A 17,710-nucleotide genomic window follows, 5' to 3' on the forward strand; every position below is an offset into this window, starting at 1 on the left:
GCTAGCGCTCCTGCCGCGAGGCCAGGCACCTTGGAGGAGACGTCAAGGTGTCCGGACCGAGAGAGGAGACGCTGCCGCCGTCCCCGCAAGGCCACCGGTGGCCGGTGGCCAGCGAGGGGGCCGCCGTGCGGGGAGGGCACCGCGGCCTGGGCGGCCGTGCCTGTGGCGAGCTGCCCTTCCCCGGGACGCCCCCAGCTGTGTGCTCCCTGCGTTGACGGGTTCACATGCTCGCTCCCTCCGTGCTGTGGAGCCCGGTAGGGAAGGTCGCTTAGGGACCCCGTGTGGCAGAGGCCTAAGAGGGGTGCTGAGTAAGAGGTGTGTCGGTGCTTTGGAAGTCGTGCGGAGGGGAGCGAATCACCTTTGAGTGCCAGCTGGACGCAGCTTGCCCTTCCGCTGTGCACACGGAATGCCCGCCAGCCTGCAGGGCCCCCCGCGCCAGGCCCCTGGGCGCCCCCGGGGTCTCCGCGGGGCTGGGCAGGCATCGGAGGCAGAGCCGGGACACAGAGATGGCCTCCCCTGCTGCGCCCCAGCCCCGGTTCTGAGGGGGTTAACCGCACAGCTGGGCTCTGACCAGTGCAGCTGGGCTGAGCGGAACTAAGTGTAACGATCTTGGGCCCGACCTTGGAGGCTCCGGGAGGGGCCAGGCCATCGCAGCCCCATGGCGGGCTTTCCCAGGGGACCTGCGCCAAGCCTCCTCTGTCTAGCTTCCAGAGGCTCCCACTCGGTGGAGGCGGGCGGGGGTCCGCCCGCCTGTGCAGCCGCCCTCCCGTGGCCTGCTCTTGGCTGCCCTCCGTCCGTCTGTCCCTCCGTCCGTCTGTCCGGCCTTCTCCCCTCCTCTCTCCTTCCACATGGCTGTTGAGACACCTTACGGAGCAGTGAGGACCAGCTCAGGCCCCGGAGCCACAGGGCCAGGGTTTGACTCCCCTCCCGGCCCTGGGGGGTGAAGCAAATCACTCACCTCTCTGAGCTTCGATTTCCTCAAATGCAAAATGGAAAGAGAAGGGATTAAGTTAGTTTCTTCCCATACAGCGGGAGTTAGGCCTACGGGCCCCGCCCTCTGCCTTCGGGGTCGCCGACCTCCTGGCCTGGACGGTGATCAGTGCTGCCTGTCCTCTGAGCTGTTGGGGGTCACTGACCCCGGGCCGTCGTGGCAGGAATGCGCCTGCGTGTTTGGGAGGCTGTAATGACCCTCGTTACCACTCCTCGACCTTTGCCCACGTCCCGGCCACGTGCTAAACCCTGTGCAGACGTCACGTGACGCAGTCCTCACGAAAAGCCTGATTTCATCTGCGGAAGAGAAAACAGAGGCTTCGGGGGATGAAGGGGCTCGCCAGGGGCCTCCAGCCGGTAGCGGCGGAGCCAGGAATTGTGGGAAGGTGTCGGCCCTCCGTGACTGCACGGGGCCCTTGGTGGCCCGTCGTGGCTCAGGCCACCCTGCCTGGCCCCAGCCACCGTCCCCGCATCTTTCTGACTGTAGGAGGGTCAGAGAGGACCTCGCTGTGGAAACCTAGATAAACTCAGGGAGCACGTCACGTGACATCCGGGGACATGAGGTCCGGGAAGAGGGCACAGCAAGTGCGGAGGCCCGGAGGACTTGTGGGGGGGCCTCCTCCGGGCCACCTTGTCCTCCGCCCGCCCTTCGGCGTGGGGCAAGCCCCCAGGGACACGGGGGCCCCTCACGGGTGTCGCCGGCTCCCACGAGGAGCCTGTCTCTGGAAGTCCCTGGGGACCCTGCTCGAACGGGGGAGGGAGGCCTGTGAGCCCCTGAGCGGTGCCTCAGGAACCGAGGTTCGGCTGGGGGCAGGCCACAGAGGGCCCCGAGAGTCGCCCCGGGGCCGTCGCTCCTCCTGCGCCCTCAGATCGGTTTGGAGAGTGGGCGGCTCTCCTCCGAGCCCGTTCACAGCCCGTCCGCCGCTCGCCCAGCCCGCGGCCACCTCTGTTCCACTTTCTGGCTCTGAATGTGCCTCTTCCAGGGGCCCCATGAGTGGCATCGTTCAGTATTTGTCCTTTGTGCCTGCCTTTCGCTCGCACGGTGCTTTCGAGGTTCGTTCCTGCCGTTTTAGACACAAACGGGGCGTTAGCGGTGGCAGCCCCTGCCGCCTTCCCAGGAGCGGCCAGGGAGCAAACGAGGGAGCAAAGCCCACCCCGGCCGCTCTGCCCCGCGTCCCCCGAGTCCCCCGAGTTCCCGGCCGCTCGGCCCCAAGTCCCCCAAGTCCCCAGCCGCTCGGCCCCATGACCCCCGAGTCCCCGGCCGCTCGGCCCCGCGTCCCCCGCGTCCCCCGAGTCCCCGGCCGCTCGGCCCCAAGTCCCCCGAGTCCCCAGCCGCTCGGCCCCAAGTCCCCCGAGTCCCCGGCCGCTCGGCCCCAAGTCCCCCGAGTCCCCGGCCGCTCGGCCCCGCGTCCCCCGAGTCCCCGGCCGCTTGGCCCTGAGTCCCCCGAGTCCCCGGCCGCGCAGCTCCTGGCTTCACCCGGGCCGCGCCTGGACGCCGAGGCACCCCGGGGCCCTCCGGGGCGATCCCCTCCATGGGTCCTGCCACTGTGCTTCCCATGGCCTGTCTCAGACGCGTCCCCGTCGTCCGTGAAATGGCTCGTAGGCACTGACTCTCTCCGGCCCGATTACGCTGGCTTCCCCCAGCCGGCCCAGAGCTTGGCCCTTGTGTCCCGGACTGACCAGGGTCAGGCGGGGGAGGGGCGCTTCTCGGACTATGACTTTTTTATTTATTAAATATTAATTAAGGGACTTTGATGGATCAGGGCTTAAGAGGAGCTGACAGGTCACATGGCCCCTGAAAGCACAGGGCTGGTAATCCATTTAAAAAAACATTTTCTTCTTCTCCTTCTTAATTTAATGGAGGAAATCATTAGCTGGGAAATTGGTAGAGCTGATTTATTCCTGTTTTGGGGAGGGGGAGTGGGAGAGAAAAACCTGCTCTAATTGCCGCCTGTTCTAGAAACTGTCAGCAGCCGACGTCCGTTTGCTGGGCCTGTCTCAGTTGAGGCAGCCCTTGCCTGGAGCTCTCTTCCCTTTGACTCGTGACCTGGGGCTGGGTTGGGGTCAGGGGGCTCTTTCTGGATCCAGGTGGGCGGCGGAACATGGTAAAGACCCCCGCAGAGCTGCCTTGGCCGGTGGGCGTCCGTCCGTGTGGGGGGCCGTGCCGCCCGCCCGCCCCGCGATCTCCCGCTGGAGTTCTCATTCCCAGGCCACGGCACCGGGACCCCCATCTGGGAAAAGTGAGTACGTGCCTCTTGGGCTTCATCCGGTTCCAAGGGGAGGCAACTGGGTTCACCCTAAAAATAACCGAACTTGCAAACAGCTTCGACACGCAAATGTGTTTTTGTATCCGTGGGCCAAATTATTTAAAGGTACAGCTGTTTGTTTTCCCGGAGCAGGGAGGAGCCGTGGGGTGGTCTGGGCCCTTTTGGGGTCCCCGTCTTCCAGCAACCCCAGTTGAGGCCTGGCTGGGCTGCTGCCGTCGCTGCGGACGCCTCCTGCCCTGAGGCGCCCCAGTCTGGCGAGGGGGAGCCACCCGAGGCCTTGGGAGCCCTGACTCAGGCAGCGAGGCACCGGGGGCCTGGCCGGAGTGCTGTCGCCCCTCAGTTTCGCTGCGTGTGTGTGGACGGTGGGGGAGGGTCCGCCTTTGCGCTTGTCTGGCCCCGAAACATGGGTAAATGAGTTCTCGGAGAGGAGGTGGCTATAAATAGCCAGGCAGGATGTGGAGAGGTGAAGGGCAGAGGACCGCCAAGGTTGCAGGCCTCTCGCCCCAGCAGAGTCTGCGTCCGCTCCGGCCCCACCCTGTCTGTTGGGGGCCGCCCCCCTCTTCCGTCCGCGGAGTCTGGGCGTCCCAGGCCCCCGCTCTCCTCCGGCTCTCCTCACTGCCCGTCCCTGCACGGGGCCGCTGCGAGGCTCCAGGGCACACGGCTGGGGACTCCGTCCGGGGTAATAATCTTCCCACGGACTTGCCACGTCGGGTGGGGGGCGCCCCTCATCAGGTGTGCGTCGGGGGGGGGGGGTTCCTGCAGCTCTGAGTGGGTCGCTTCTCTGGACGGTGGGCCTGGGACTCGCGTTATGTGCCAGGGTCACCACCATCGCGGGGAGCTGATCCGCGGCCCGCACCTGAGGGATCCTAACCTCTACGAAGTCTTCATTCATTCACGCGATTATTCATTCATTCATTCAAAAGATTCGTTCAATGGCCGCTGTTTGCCAGGTGCTCTTTTAGGCCCCGGGGTACCACCGTGAATCCCGCGGCCCGGATCACCGCCCTCACGGGGCCCCCATTCCCGTGGGAGAGACATTTTTTTTAAAAAAGAGCGTGTGATGCCACGGATGGGCTCAGAAGGCTGAGCAAAATACGCCGGAAACGAAAGGGCAGATACCGTGTGATCGCACTTAGATGAGGTGCCCCGAACAGTCCAGTTCACGGAGACGGAAAGCGGGGTGGTGGGGGCCAGGGGCTGGGGAGTCAGCGTTTCGGGGGGGGGCGGGGCGTCAGTGTTTTCTGCAAGGTGAGAAAGTCCTGGAGGCGGATGGTGGCGATCGTGGCGCGAAACAGCGCGAACGTGCTCAGCGCCACGGAACTGCATGCTTAGGATGGGGCGCGGCGGTCCGTTCCGTGGCGTGCTGTTCGGTGGCAGTTCGTTCCGTGGCATGTTATTGTAGGTCACAGTTCAAGAAAGTAAAAATGAAGAAAGAAGAAAAGCACATTGCGTCCTTCGGTGAGGATCAGCGCCACGCAGCAGACGAGCGCGGGCCGGGGAGGCCCGGGGCTGGGGTCGGGCCTTACGCGCCAAGGCGGTACGAGGGCCCTTCGCGAGGGCCGCTGGAGCGGAGGCTGCGGGCAGGGGACCCCGCCCCGGGCAGCGGGGACACAGCTACAGCCTCCTGAGGCAGGCAGGGCGGGGCCTCCAGGCGTTCACGCCGAGCAGGGTGAGACCCGGCTACTTCGGCTACTTCGGGGCTCTGAGGCGGGGCGGGACATCCTGGAGGTTTGAAGGGGTTCCCTCCACCCTCCCGCCCGTTCGGGGGAGGGCGGCAGGGAGCATGCAGGGAACAAAGGCGAGGCTTTGCGGGGCGGGGCGTCAGCTGGGGAGAGCGTGGCCAGCTGCGGGTGGTCCGCACCTGCTCTTCTGCTCGGAGTGATGGACGTCATGGCTCTCTGTGGTCCTGTTTAGGTGTTTCTGGAGTCCCCAGCCGCCACTCCCCAGATATCGCTTCTCCTTTTTCCGCTCGGGCGGGTTGGGGTGGGATGGCTTAGCCAGCATTCGGTTCCTGCTTGTTGGGGCTTTGAAGCCACACAGCTCCTAGGAGTGTGGGCTGTCCCCCCTCGGACCCAGGCCTGTCCCAGAGTTGCCTCTCAGGAGGCCTATGTAGGCCTGGCCAGGAGTTGGGGGGCCTGGGCTTGCGCCCCAGCTCTGCATCTGCTCTGCTGAGCCTGGGTTGGTACATCCTCGAAGCGAGACGTTCGGACAGGAACCAGGTCTGTACCTCAGTGCAGACCGGGCGTGGGGCTTGGGGGCAGGAAGGTCTCGCTCCACACCAGCCACACAGCCCGGCCGGGGCCCAGGGACCCTCCGCATGCTACACGGTCCCCGCTGCTGCGTCCGGATGCAGGGGAGGGCCTGTCCCCATCCCGTGGCTCCTGCTCAGACATTCCGGGGATGGCCTCAGGAGTTGCTGGGGAAACGGGGTTCTGGGCCGGTGGGGGCAGGAGGAGAGGTCAGCGGCTCCGCGACCCACGTCGTATGGAGTCCACCAAGCCCGTCCCATCCCGCAGCCGGAGTCAGTCTTGTCCCCCGAGAGCCCAACCAGCTGCCCTCTGTCCTTTTAGAAGGGACCTTGGGGGCCGGGAAGCCTTTCCCACTGCCCGGACGCTGAGGGGTAAGTAGGGGAAGGAAGGCGTGAAGGACCCAGGGGCCGGGGCCGGGCTGGGGCCATGCGTCCTCAGAGCAGCTCTGTCCAGGACGGTCACCACGAACCCCATTCGCCTCTTTAATTTTAAATTAAGGTGAAAGAAAATTCATAACTGCATCTCCCGGTCACACTAGTCAGGTCTCAGGTGCTGAGTAGCCACGTGGGGCCAGCGGTGGCCGAACCGGACGGCACAGGCAGAGAGCCTGTCCTCCCAGAAAGTTCCATGGGACAGCGTCGGTCTCACCTCCAGAGCAACCTCGCAAGGTCAAGACTGTCGCCCCGCATCGCAGACGCAGAAGCTGAGGCTTAGGGAGTGGAGGGACTCCCCAGTCACGCAGCCGGCGAGGGACAGAGGGCGGGAGACCCCAGGTCCGCGGGGCTCAGTGTGGGTGTGGGGCTGGTGCGCACCCGCGGGCTGCTCCTCAGGACAGAGGGGCCACACGCGCCCAGGGACCTGTGCCTCCGGCGGGACGCTCGGTTTTCCCGTGGGGAGCGACCCTTTGCTGAGAAAGCAAGGTGGGGACCAACGCTCGGTGTGGGGTCCCTGGGGCCTGGGCCTCGGAGGCCAAACTCCCTACAGGGGCTCCGGGGGACGTTGGCGGGCTCTGAGAAACATTTTGAAAGCGAGAGAATGGTATCAACGTAAACGGGAACGAGGCCCCGACACCCCGCGTGGAGGCCGAACCTCGGGCACGCGATGCCGAGTGAACAGAGCCAGTCCCGGCAGGTCACTGTCCGCTGACAGGGAGTGTCCAGGACAGGCGAGTCTCAGATACAGACAGTGCCGTATCCGTGGTCGCGGAGGTGGGGGGCGGGGCTTCCGCGGGGCGGCCACGGCGTTCTGGAACTGGAAGGGGTGGCCGCGGCCGAGCCTTGTGAACGTGCTAAGTGCTGCTGAAGTGTGCACTTCAGAAAGGTTCAAGTGGCAACTCTTAGTTCTGTGTTCCGCCGCCCCGCAGGAAGTGGCAGGGGCTGGTCCGTCCAGGCGGCTGCCGGCGGAGGTTCCTCGTAAAGTGTTTTCAGCTTTGCCACATGCTCGAACATTCGCATGATAGAGCTCCGGGGCCAGAGCGTGGAGAGGACTGTGAAGGTGAGAGTTTCGAGGTGCAGGCCGGGGAGACGGGGCTCCACCGGGGCCGCCCCCAGGTCCGTTCGTCAGAGCCGCGAGGCCGCGGCCTCTGGAGCTGGCCTCAGCCTTGCTGGAGGCCTGTCCCGGTGTGCGAGCAAGGGGCGGGGGCAGCTGGGTGCTGCTTGCTGCCCGCCGCGCTCCATCCCCGTCCCCCGAGGGGACAGTGGTCCACAGCCACGCCCCCTCGCTGGCCCCTCGCTGGCCCCAGGGCCCGGGACTGCAGGCTGGGAGACGGTGGGCCGATCCCAGTCTGCGATGAGGGACGGAGGCCCAAAGACGCCACCAGGACTTGCCGCCGTCGCGTGGTCCCCAAGAGGAGAAACCGAGGCCCCCGCTCAGGCCGACCGCTCTCTGCCCAGCCCCACTTCCGCTGCTCACTGTCACCGCCCCACGGGCCCGGTGACAAAAGCCAGTCCTGGAGCTGGGGTTGCGGGGAGAGGAGGCAGCAGAGCTGAAGGCGGGCGGGTGGACACCCAGCCCGGGCCGGGCACAGACGGGAGCGCTGTCTGCCCGGGGGGCGGGCGGGGAGGGGGCCTGGCACGGCCAGGGGAGCCCACTCCATCCTTCTCCACTTCCGGCCTCAGTGGCTCCGGGCGCCAAAGCCCACACACAGGTGGACACCCCTTATTCCCGAGGCTGCGAAGTGTGGCGGGATCTCATGGGAAGTTGTGACTCGGGGTTTGGAGAGTCTGATTTTCAGAGCGGGGGAGGCAGGCGGAGGTGGGAAACGCATCCCCAAGGCCTGGGGTCGCCCAGGCGGGAGACAGCGTCTCTGGCCTTCCCGCGGCTCTCGGGGCCCTCGTGGAGGGCGATGGAGGCCGTGAGCCCGGTGCGCAAACCCCGAGGTTCCTGCCCCTCCCCGCTTCCCTCCTGGTGACCGGGAGCTGCCATCTGCCCCACTGGGTCGGGCCGGTCCCAGCCCGGCCGCTGCGGCCCGGAGGCCTGGCGTGGGGGAGGAAGGGGGCTGGTTCTCGCTGACGCCTTCCCTCCGGCATATGGATCCTCCGCCCGCCTTGGGCTGTGCCAACGGCTCCCCTTCTCCATGGCAACTTCGCTCAGTGGTCCCAGTGGAGGAGAGAGAATCAATTCTCCCTCTTCCCTCCCTCCCTCCCTCTCCTCTCCCCACCCCTTCCTCTCAGCCTCCTTCCTCCTCCATCCCTGCCGGCGGGGCTCTCCGGTCCCCCATCCAGCCTCCGTGGGTCCCGGGGACCTCGGGGACCTCTGTGCTTCGTGCGTCCTCCTGCTCCGGGCATGGGCTGCCGGCAGAGCTGCGAGCCAGGGGCGGCGCCCTGAGACCGTCAGCATGGGGAGCTCGGTGGGCCTCCGGGGACATGGGGGGCGGCCCCGCACCTGCAGCCTGCAGCTCCCGGCTCTCACACTTTGTCCCTCCTCTTCCCCGTCCTTACGTTTTCTTCCTGAAAGGTAATTCTTTACTAAAACCGTCACAGCCTTAGGTCGGGTTTATTAGGCAGGAAGGCTCTGTCCTGGTCACGTGGGCTGCTTGTTTTCTCTGAGTAGCTGGGATGGAGAGAGAGAGAGGCAGGGAGAGGCCGGCCCGACCCGGAGCTCCACGGGGCACAGCCAAGTTCGGGTGCGGGGGTCTCCCCCAGGGCGTCTGCGAGCCCGGCTCCGGCCCCCCCCCCGGTACCTGGGTGCTCGCCGTCTGTGCCCCCCTTCCATTTCCCCACACAGCAGGGACAGCCCGCTCTCCTGGCCGGTGGCCTGCCAGGGGTGGGGGTGCGTTTAGAGGCATGCATGTGCACCCCAGAGGGGGTCAGGTCAGGAGCCGGTCTCCCTGTCTAATCCTGTCTCACCTGAAAACAGTCATTGGGCAACGTTCTGTCCCTGGGGCTGGGAGTTTCCGAGAGGATGGAGCGGGGAGGATCGGGGGCTGCCTGGCTCCAGGCGGAGCGGCCCCGTCATCGTCTGCTCGGGACGGCCCCGCGGCGGAGTCTGGTTCAGGCAGGGTTTTCAGACGGCTGCCCAGGGAGTGGACGTTCTCAGTCATGCCTTGCCCATCTCCACGCCTGGCGGCCAGAGTGGCCCCTGAATGTCTTTCCTGGAGGGACCCGAGCCCCTCGTCGTCAACATCTGTGTTGATGGCGAGTGAGGCCCAAAAGGAACAGAATTAGCACCCAGTTCTTGGAAGCCACAGGTCTGATCGGAATCTGAGAGGAAGCCGCGTGTGGGCCGTAAGCAGAAAGGAGCGCCGAGTGGCCCGGCTGACTCACGGAGTTTGGTGCAGGTCCCAGGGACGCGGCCCTCGACTCTGAGCGCGGGGCCCGGCCCGGGGGCCTGTGACGGCCGGGGAGTGTCCACACTCAGGTACACGCCTCAGAGTCAGGTTCACGGGCGCCCGACCAGCACAGATTCCATTCTGGCACCACACCCCTGACAGGTGCTTCCACAACGGGACCAGCCCCGGAGGTGGCCCGGGGCAGGCCTCCCCGGTCTGGGGAGCGGGGCCCCTTTAAACTCCGGCTGCTCGCCCCACAAAGCCCCGCTGCTCTGAAGCTGCCTCCCACCCTGCCTTCTCGCGCTTCCTTTTGATAATCAGATGGGTTCCTGTCGGGCAGGATGAGAAGAATGCCTCCGCGTCTGCAGAGGTCTGCGCTGTGTCTGGTTTTTGCCTCTGCTTCGAGGCTGGAGTCTGTCAGCAAGACCCCCCCCCCCGCCCACCGCCCCCGGCATCTGGGCTCTGTGCAGGCTCCTTAATGACATTAGGCGCGTCTGGACTTTGCCTGGTTTGCTGTACATTCTGATGGGTTTACGAGTCGTGCGAAGGGTGGGGAGGCAGTGCACCGGTTTTGTTTGGTTTGCTGGCGAACGGAAAATCTGATGTGCCGCGTCAAAGGTCAGCCCCATGAGTGGCAGCGCTCGTCCGCGGGGGGCTGGCCGGGCACAGCTGCCGCGGGGGGCGCTGTGCCCGGGGGTCTTTCCCGTGCGGCCAGGGCGGGGGCTGCTTCTGGCGACACCGTGTGTGTGTGTGTGTGTGTGTGTGTGTGTGTGTGTGTGTTCGGCCGGCGAGCCCGAAGTCGGAAGGAAGGCAGAGCAGGGCTGGCCGTGGAGGAGGGGAGAGGCACGGCCCGCCAACCCGCCAGCTCTCATCCCAGGCGACTCCTGAGTGCTCCGTGCCAGCCCCCTCCCTCCCTGTCCTCCAGCACAAGGAGCCAGCCTCCTTTCTCGCTGTGATTCCGCGTAGCCGTGACTTACTTGAAAGCCTCGTAGAGCGCTTCGGAGGGTGTGAGAGCAGGTCGGAGGTGGCAGCCGGGCTGCCGATGGCTCCAAGCCGGCGAAAGCGTGGGGAGCTCATTCCAGGAAAAGCAGGCTGATCACCACGTTGGCCGGCGTTCAGGTGGTGAGTGGTTTTCTCTTCTTTAATCCGAGGGCGCGCTGGGATTCAGGGAAGGGCGCGGAGGGCAGCCTGACGGTTCAGACAGACCTCCCAAGGCCCACAGAGGGGCAGTGTGACTTCTTCTCCCCTGGGTGCCGGCCGGCAGCGTGCTGGCGTCCACCACTCAGGACGGGCTGCCAGGCTGGGCATCTGGGACTCTAGGACTTGGGACCGGGACAGCCAGGGAGGCCCAGCCTGAGCCCCCGCCCAGCCCCGTGCCCAGTTCTGAGCTCAGAGCCATTGGTGGCGGGGTCTTCATTTTCACGACATGATCGGCTTAGGAAACCGCAGGAGGAAAGAGGCTTGGGAACCTTAGGCTGTGCCCTGCCTGCCTTGCGATGTCCCCAGCACACAGGCACACACGCCGACATGTGCACACACATGCATTCTCTCTCTCTCTCTCTCTCACACACACACTCACTCACTCACTCACACACACACACGCTTTCCTTCCTGCCGTCAGGGCTGCCCGTACCTAGCAGCCGGCGTTCTGCCCCCGATCAACGGTCCCCCGGCCTGATAAGATCGTACGGCCGTCCTTCCTGTGCATTGCTGTTCGGCTCGGTGTGGCGCCTGCCTGTGACAGGCCATTCCTGCCCACTTCTGGAAAGGGCCGCCTCCCTCCCTTAGACCGCTCCTCTCCCGTGCAGCTCCCCTCGCGCCCCGACTCTGGCTGGGGGCGGTCACCTCTGTGTCCGTGGGGCAAGCCCCTGGGGGCCAGCTTGCCAGGCTGGGCTTCGGAGTGTCTCCGGCCAAATGGACCGGGAGGTGTCCAGGAGAGACCGCTGAGTCTGAGATGTGCTGAGCTGCAAGGTGCGTGTGCGTGCGTGTGTGTGTGTGTGTGTGTGTGTGTGTGTGTGTACCCTCCCCACAGTGTTCATATTTCAGCATCTTTAGCTTTGCTTTCTGTTTCTCCCCATTTTCTGGTTCGTTTCTCAGAGCACAGCTCAGCAAACTCTAAACCGGGATGTTACTGCCCACCTCGGAGGCACCTTCACCAATCTCGTCTAATTGAACAATTCGTCCCATTTTACACGTGGGCAAACTGAGTCTCAGAGCAGTGGAGTACCCTGCCCTGGGGAGGCAGAGCCAGAACTCAGGTCTCTCCCTCATTCACTCACTCATTCATTCATTCACCCGCTAGACATTGATTCATCTCAGTTGTCCGAGGAGAGAAAGGAAAGCAGGGAAGAGCCGGCCTGGGAGGAGGGGGCTGCCGGGGCCCCGGGGGCGGGGGGAAGCCCCTCGCCGCCCACCCCCTCCCGGGGTCGCGCCCGGGGCAGACTCTCCATCGCCTGGGGCCTGACGCCCCCCGCCCCCCTGCCCTCTGACCCCCGCCGTGGGAGCAGCCGGCTCGCTGCGTTTTAACGTTTGTTACGATGTCGTCCTGTCCTCGGGGACACGGTTTGCAGGGCGGGGACTGTCTGTTTTACGCCGAGGGCTTCGGTGTGGGCGGCTCGGTGCAGGAGGAAGCCGTGCCTCAGTTTCCGAGTCTGCAGAGAGCCCCGCCTGCTCTGCGCCCCTCAGCGAGGAGGAGGCGGGGTGTGAGGGCGCCTGGCAGCGCACCCCACGCCTGGCATCTGGGGGGGAGGCGGCGACACCGTCACCATGACAATCCCGTACCTGACGGTGGCGGTTCAGAGCAGACGGCGCACCTGCCGGTGCTGCAGATGTTCCCGACGCCCGACGAGGTCAGGTCCCAGGGCATCCGCCTAAGCCGGACGTCGGGCCGCATCCGATGCGCGCCCCCCGCCGAGCGCCGCGGCGCAGCCCGGCCGGCCTCACGCGCCCGCGGGGCACGCACGTCGGGCTGAGTCGTCTCACGCCGAGTCGTCTCACGCCGAGCCTGCTCCCCATGCCTGGGTCTCGGGGGCCATCGCGCCGCACACCGCCAGCCCAGGGCAAGACGGAGACGCGGCCGCTCGGAGCGCAGCTGCTGCCGAATGGTCTCCCTGTCCCGCCGTCGTCAAGGTGACGAATCGCAAGGCGGACCGCCCTAGATCGGGGGCCACCTGTGCAGACGACGTGCTGATAGATGCACACACAGGTGGGGAGCAGGCCGCGGCGAAGCCAGCGGTTCTGGGGAGAGGGTCCTTGAGAGTTCTCCTGCTGTGGTTTTTTTTGCATTTTTTTCCCCGTGAATTAGAGATTATGTGAAAGGAAAAAAAAAAAACACTTAGGCCTTTGAGGGTCTTTCCCCAAAGGTGGACAGAATAATGACATAACACAGGAGGGTTTGTGCCTTGGGGGCCCGACAAGCAGCCATGGAATAAACCCAACGGCTGGCCAGCCTGGAAGGGTCAGGAGCCGCCGTGGGCTGGGACCGTTTGGGTCGTCGGCCAGGCTGTCACAGCGAGGCTCGTGGTAGACGTGAGGTCCTCCGAGGTCGAGCTCCCTCCAGCTCCCTCTTTGGCCTTGGCGATGGGTGGGAGGTCCGGGGTGCCTGCCCCACGGCCTCGGTCTGCTGGTCTGAGTCTCTCCCTCCAGAAGGCGGAGGCTGCCGCCTGCCCCCGGCCTGGAGAAAGTCGGTTTCTTGACGGGGCGCTGGTTTCACTTTGGTCCAACTGGCAGCTGTGTATGCACTGGTTCCGTCGGCCTCGTGGCCCCCCCCTGCCACCCGGGCTCCTGAGAGTCCCTTCCGGTACGCGGCCCCCTGTGCTCCTGGAGCGGTTGTTGGAGGGAGTGGAGACCGGGCCGGGCCCTGTGCCACGCGGCCCGCCCGGGCGAGGCCGGGCTCGGCAGCGATGGACGGACCGCACTCCCAAACAGGCTCTCTTCCATTCGACCGCACAGCCGCCGCCCACCCCGTGCCTCAGTTTCCCCACCTTGTCGCCATAGCAAGAGGTGTTTTCCTCGCCGTGGCCTCTCTGAAGCAGCTCAGAGGGCGGCAGGCAGGACAGACGGTGGCCCAGGGGGCGCTGGGAGCGTTCGGCCTGTCTCCGACACCCCTAGGTGCAACCCCGCTCGCTCGGGGAGAGCAGAGGGTGAAGGCGGGTCAGGGGACCGTGTCCCCGTCCCCGCTCTGCCTTCGGGCCTGGCGCGAACCCTCAGGGAACACCCTTGGCCTCCCCGAGGCTCTTTCCTGTTTGCACAGCAGGGCCAGGGCCAGCGCCCTGGGGTGCGGACGTAGGGGACAAGGAGGGGGCGGCGCCCTCACTTTGCCTGTGGCCCTGGGCCCTGGCACGGCGCCTCCCTGCTGTCTCGTGTGGACGCCGCGTTCCTGCAGCCCGAGGCCGTGAGCGGCTTTGTCAGGCTGCCCGGCCGGGCATGGGGACCTTGTTGCCTGGCCCGCGGAGGGAGCTCTGTGACAAGGTGATCCTTTGTGGGGCCCTCCTCCCGTGTGGGGCTGAAGCGGAGGCTCGGCGTGCCAAGGTCATCCAGGGTGGCGTCCCCCCTGAGTGATGCCGGCGCTGGCGCGGTCACAGTCCCGGCCACAGCATCGTCCTTCAGGCCGGGTCCCGGCCACGGCTGGCCAGGGTCGGGTGGCTGCCTGGAGGGGCACGTCGATTCAGGGGCCTTGGGGCCAACACCCTCAGCCAGCCCAGGCTCAGTCCCTGCCAGGTCGTTCAGAAAGCAGGGCTCCGAGGGGCGGCGGCCTCCCTGTCTCCGGCCTGCCCGTGTCTGGCCTGCCATGTCCAGCCCAAGGAAGAGGCACCGCCCAGGGCTCCCGGGAGGGGAGCGTTCCGTCTGACGGGCAGCTGTGCTCTTATCTGACCACTTGGGGTTCCATGGAAGGGGTCCGGCCTTGGCCTGGCGAGCGTCGTGTTCCTCCGGGCTGTCCAGCCTGGGCACTGCAGGAGGCCTGTCCCTCAGCAGGGAGGGCAGGGAGCGCACAGAAGGGACACCTGTCGGGGGGACCCCGAGGGCACAGAGTCACTGCCCACAAGGTCCTAGGGCCCGTGGAAATGGTCTAGCTCAAACCCTCCACTAGAGCTGGGGCAGCGAGGCCCGGGGAGGCCCAGGGACCCACCTGCTCCAGCCCTCGGGGCCTAGGGAGCGCTGACTCATGTGGTCTGTGGCCCAGTAGCCTGGGCCCAGTCCCCGTGGTGTGGGACGGGGGGCGGAGTCACACCCCTGAGAGCGGTGGACCCTGCTGGGGAGCCCCTGGCACCCGCCTGCCTCCCCGCGGGACACTCGCCCGGTCCCTGGCCCGTCTACCAGCAGCCCCCTGGCCGGGTCTTGTTGCCCTGGACCCTCAGTCCATCCCTGGTCCTGCAGTGAAAACTCGATGGCCACGTCGGTACCAGGGTGCAGAGTTCCCACGTGGATGCATCTGGTTTCCTGGTCGCGTCTCGCTGTGGCCTTGTGCAGCGGCCAAGGCCCGGGACCAGACTCCTTGTCACACAGGGGCGGGGAAGCTGCCTGTGGTCAGACAGCCCGGCTAGGGCAGAGCGTGGACGTCGAATCGTTTATAACAGATATTCGCCTTGACCGAGCGGCCGTTCCGGCCAGGCCTTCGGGGACGGCGTGCACACGACCTGGGGCCCGAGCGCGAGGGCGAGCTTGCAGCAACGTCACGGCCGGGCACGGCCCCTGGGAGGCGGCTGGGCCCGCCGGGCCACCTTACCGGGGAGCGGAGCTCTGAGTGTGGGGAGCTGGGCCATCCGATGGGGGGCCCACACCAGCCCTGTCCCGAGGAGGCAGATTTAGCCCTGGCTCCGCCATGTGGCCTTGAGCCTCCCTGTCCGCTCTCTCCACCTGCAGAGCGGTTGAACCAGGCCACCTTTCCTGACCCTGTGGGGGGACTTCCCGGTATCCTCCTGGAATGCATGCCTGTAACCTCCCACAGAGGCCCGGATTCGTCCCCCAGGCAGGAGGGCCAAGAATCTGCATTTCTGTGCCTCGGTTTGAAATGCTGGACCGGGCCACCTCGGCCCCCTTCATGCTCCGACATTGTCCGTCCTGAGACAGCCCTGACCCCGTCCCTTGCCACAGCAGCGCCTTCGGAGCTGGGGCGGTGGGGAGCCAGGGGTTTGCGGGGGCCGAGCTGTCTGGGCTCATGCCCGCCGCAGGAGCCGGGGAAGCCTGTCCTCAGTCCTACAGCTCCCACCCACAGCGAGAGGTTCTCTAAAAACGGAGACGGGGAGGGGGTGCTGAGCTGAGGGGCGGGGTGACACATTTCTCGTTGGGGAGCCTGCGGCTTCTGGGTTAGAGCTGCACCTGAGGAGTGCTTCTGGCTGCTCGCCTAGGGCTGGAGCGTCCGAGGACTCCGCCCGGGCTGGGCCGGCCTGCCCGGGCGCCAGGGTCACCGTCCTGGCCGGGATGCTGCGGGCTCTTCTCCCACAGGCACCCGGAGCAGGGGGACGTAAGCCAACGTCCAGGGGGTCCGCTCGGGGTGTGTCCTGCCTCCCGGTGTGTGAGTTTCCCGGGGCCGCTGCTCGGATGAGCACACACGGAGGGGCTGAGAAGGACAGACGCTTGTTCTCTCAAGCTCCGGAGGCCGAACTCCAAAGCCAGGGTGTCTGCGAGTCCTCGCTCTCTCCGAAGGCTCGCGGGTGAACCCCTTCTTGCCTCTTCCAGCTCCTGGTGGCCCCAGGCGTCCCTCGGCTTGTAGCTTCGTCACCCCAGTCTCTGCCTCCATCTCCACATGGCCAGTGTCCTCTCCTCTTACAAGGACACCCATCAGTGGCTTTGGGGCTCATCCTGAATCCAGAACGATCTCATCTCAAGATCCTTGACCAATACGCCTGCAAAGACCCTATTTCCAATGAAGGTCACATTCTGAGGTTCCCTGTGGAGATGAATTTGGGGGGGGCGGGTTGCTCATCCACCTGCTACGCCCAGCATGCAGAATGTCGCCAGTTAACGGGCAGGTCCGCTGCACTGGCAGGGGTAGCAGTGGGCTGGCAACTGGCCCCAGGAGGCAGGACGGGGGCCCCTGCAGCCTCAGGCGCCGTTGCCAGTCAGGGCAGCTTTGCCTCTGTGGAGAGAGACGGAGAGGACCGAGCAGAAGTGGCAGCCACCAGGGGACCTAAGCTGGACGTGGCTCTGAGGAGCCAACCAAGGCCCTGGGGGGGCAAAGTGCTCAGTGTGAGAACTTCCTGGGGCACCTCGGGGGGAGCGAGCGTCCTGTCCGGGGAGGTGGCCCAGGCCCTCGCGGAGTGGGCATCGCAGGGAACATTGCTGTCCCCTGAGGTCCAAGCCTGTGTGAGTCTCGGGGATGGACAGGCCCTTCCGACAGCCACAGGACAAACTCGGAGACCCCCCGCCACCCAAGAGCAGCCAAGGAGATGTGGCAGGACTGGCCCCAGACCCCCAGGCCCACCCTCCGGCTGGCGGGCGGGTCCGCAGGTCAGCTCACCTGCCCTCTGCCCTTCCGCAGCCGGGTCTGCCTCCCCTCTGTCCTGTAGCTCAGCATCCTGCCCGCCTCGCCGGGGGTGGCCGGGCGCTCGTCCGTCCGTCTGTGCTCCGCCCCGCCTCTCCGAGCGCCTAGCCTTCACCACGCACTTCACCCCAGGGCGCACTGCGGGGTCTTCTGGTTCCCGCGAGAGCCCTGGCCTCTGTGTGTCCGGGGCCCGTCCCTGAAGAGGCACCTCAGTGGCCGTGGTGACATCGGTCTCCACGCAGCCTCACGCACGCCAGACTGCAGGTTTTCGGAGGGCGCAAGGCCCGGCCCGGCCGTGGCCTGCCACAGACCCCGGGCGAGTCTCTGCCCCTGTGTCCCCATCAGCTGAGGAAAGACGGGCCCTGCTGCTCTGTGAAACCCGCCCCGTGTCTGACTTCTAGACGCTGCCGACGTCCAGGCCCTAGCGGGGGTAACTGACACCGTGCCCGAGAGCCACGCCCTCCCCGTTGCTGGGGCTAGCCGCCTCGCGGCCACCTGGCCGCGGGCACCTTGGCCACCCGTCTGAGTCCCTCCCCACGCCCGGGACTGTCCCCCAGGCCCTCCTGCTCTGGGAGAACCAACAGGCTTCTTGGGTGCCAAAGTCCCCGTTGGCTCCCAGGGGGCCTGGAGCTTTCTGCCTCACACTCGGGGACGTCACACATTTTCTGTTGTTGTTGAGATGCCATTTGCATAGCACAACATGACATTAACTGTTTCCAAGCGAACCGCTCGGTGGCATTTAGCGCAGTGTTGTGCACCCGCCACCTCTGTCAAGTTCAGGAACGTTTTCCTCACCCCAGAGAGGGACCCCTCGCCCAACGCTGGGCCTTCTTTTCTTCTTTTCTGGGTTGTTTTTTTTTTTTTTTTTTACGTAAAACGTTCCGTCTCAATCACCTTAAGCTCACGGCTCAGCGGCAGGAAGCGCGTCCCCTGTCTGTGCCGCCGTCACCAG

General features: G+C 65.9%; 1 protein-coding gene across 10 annotated transcripts in view; it reads left to right on the forward strand.

Annotated features, from left to right (window-relative positions):
* The window catches only part of PITPNM2 (phosphatidylinositol transfer protein membrane associated 2), a 116,400-nt gene that overhangs the window by 41,756 nt on the left and 56,934 nt on the right, over positions 1 to 17,710 (forward strand). The window contains exon 1 of one of the 10 annotated variants that reach the window (XM_036221916.1): positions 6,897 to 7,000. The exons of 4 other annotated variants lie outside the window; for them this stretch is intronic. The gene's annotated coding sequence lies outside the window, so the exon portion shown is untranslated. Of the gene's footprint in view, positions 1 to 6,896; positions 7,001 to 10,059; positions 10,398 to 17,710 lie in introns of those variants that run through there. 5 more of the 10 variants (XM_036221921.1, XM_036221915.1, XM_036221922.1 and 2 more) reach the window with 5 other exon arrangements.

This window comes from Rousettus aegyptiacus, unplaced genomic scaffold (genome assembly GCF_014176215.1).
Source record: "Rousettus aegyptiacus isolate mRouAeg1 unplaced genomic scaffold, mRouAeg1.p scaffold_m13_p_5, whole genome shotgun sequence".
NCBI lineage: Eukaryota > Metazoa > Chordata > Mammalia > Chiroptera > Pteropodidae > Rousettus > Rousettus aegyptiacus.